This window comes from Oncorhynchus nerka, linkage group LG4 (assembly GCF_034236695.1).
Source record: "Oncorhynchus nerka isolate Pitt River linkage group LG4, Oner_Uvic_2.0, whole genome shotgun sequence".
Classification (NCBI taxonomy): domain Eukaryota; kingdom Metazoa; phylum Chordata; class Actinopteri; order Salmoniformes; family Salmonidae; genus Oncorhynchus; species Oncorhynchus nerka.
Window position 1 is genome coordinate 102,237,230 of NC_088399.1, and position 2,307 is coordinate 102,239,536.

Below are 2,307 nucleotides of genomic sequence, written 5' to 3' on the forward strand. Positions count from 1 at the left end.
TTTACATTTAAGTCATTTAGCAGACGCTCTTATCCAGAGCGACTTACAAATTGGTGCATTCACCTTATGACCTCCAGTGGAACAGTAGTGCATCTAAATCTTTTCAGGGGAGGGGGTGAGAGGGATTACTTTATCCTATCCTAGGTATTCCTTAAAGAGGTGGGGTTTCAGGTGTCTCCGGAAGGTGGTGATTGACTCCGCTGTCCTGGCGTCGTGAGGGAGTTTGTGCCACCATTGGGGGGCCAGAGCAGCGAACAGTTTTGACTGGGCTGAGCGGGAACTGTACTTCCTCAGTGGTAGGGAGGCGAGCAGGCCAGAGGTGGATGAACGCAGTGCCCTTGTTTGGGTGTAGGGCCTGATCAGAGCCTGGAGGTACTGAGGTGCCGTTCCCCTCACAGCTCCGTAGGCAAGCACCATGGTCTTGTAGCGGATGCGAGCTTCAACTGGAAGCCAGTGGAGGGAGCGGAGGAGCGGGGTGACGTGAGAGAACTTGGGAAGGTTGAACACCAGACGGGCTGCGGCGTTCTGGATGAGTTGTAGGGGTTTAATGGCACAGGCAGGGAGCCCAGCCAACAGCGAGTTGCAGTAATCCAGACGGGAGATGACAAGTGCCTGGATTAGGACCTGCGCCGCTTCCTGTGTGAGGCAGGGTCGTACTCTGCTGGATGTTGTAGAGCATGAACCTACAGGAACGGGCCACCGCCTTGATGTTAGTTGAGAACGACAGGGTGTTGTCCAGGATCACGCCAAGGTTCTTAGCGCTCTGGGAGGAGGACACAATGGAGTTGTCAACCGTGATGGCGAGATCATGGAACGGGCAGTCCTTCCCCGGGAGGAAGAGCAGCTCCGTCTTGCCGAGGTTCAGCTTGAGGTGGTGATCCGTCATCCACACGGATATGTCTGCCAGACATGCAGAGATGCGATTCGCCACCTGGTCATCAGAAGGGGGAAAGGAGAAGATTAATTGTGTGTCGTCTGCATAGCAATGATAGGAGAGACCATGTGAGGTTATGACAGAGCCAAGTGACTTGGTGTATAGCGAGAATAGGAGAGGGCCTAGAACAGAGCCCTGGGGGACACCAGTGGTGAGAGCACGTGGTGTGGAGACGGATTCTCGCCACGCCACCTGGTAGGAGCGACCTGTCAGGTAGGACGCAATCTAAGCGTGGGCCGCGCCGGAGATGCCCAACTCGGAGAGGGTGGAGAGGAGGATCTGATGGTTCACAGTATCGAAGGCAGCCGATAGGTCTAGAAGGATGAGAGCAGAGGAGAGAGAGTTAGCTTTAGCAGTGCGGAGCGCCTCCGTGATACAGAGAAGAGCAGTCTCAGTTGAATGACTAGTCTTGAAACCTGACTGATTTGGATCAAGAAGGTCATTCTGAGAGAGATAGCGGGAGAGCTGGCCAAGGACGGCACGTTCAAGAGTTTTGGAGAGAAAAGAAAGAAGGGATACTGGTCTGTAGTTGTTGACATCGGAGGGATCGAGTGTAGGTTTTTTCAGAAGGGGTGCAACTCTCGTCTCTCTTGAAGACGGAAGGGACGTAGCCAGCGGTCAGGGATGAGTTGATGAGCGAGGTGAGGTAAGGGAGGAGGTCTCCGGAAATGGTCTGGAGAAGAGAGGAGGGGATAGGGTCAAGCGGGCAGGTTGTAGGGCGGCCGGCCGTCACAAGACGCGAGATTTCATCTGGAGAGAGAGGGGAGAAAGAGGTCAGAGCACAGGGTAGGGCAGTGTGAGCAGAACCAGCGGTGTCGTTTGACTTAGCAAACGAGGATCGGATGTCGTCGACCTTCTTTTCAAAATGGTTGACGAAGTCATCTGCAGAGAGGGAGGAGGGGGAGGGGGAGGAGGATTCAGGAGGGAGGAGAAGGTTGCAAAGAGCTTCCTAGGGTTAGAGGCAGATGCTTGGAATTTAGAGTGGTAGAAAGTGGCTTTGGCAGCAGAGAGAGAAGAGGAAAATGTAGAGAGGAGGGAGTGAAAGGATGTCAGGTCCGCAGGGAGGCGAGAGTTTTCCTCCATTTCCCTTCCGGCTGCCCGGGCTGTTCTGTGGCTCGCAATGAGTCGTCGGTACGGCGGGAGGGGAGAGTTGAGCTTGACCTGGAGGATAGGGGACATAGAGAGTCAAAGGATGCAGAAAGGGAGGAGAGGAGGAGGTTGAGAGGCAGAATCAGGAGATAGGTTGGGGAGAAGGTTTGAGCAGAGGAAGAGATGATAGGATGGAAGAGGAGAGAGAGTAGCAGGGGGAGGAGGAGAGCGAAGGTTGGGAGGCGTACCATCCGAAGTAGGGGCAGTGTGGGAAGTGTTGGATG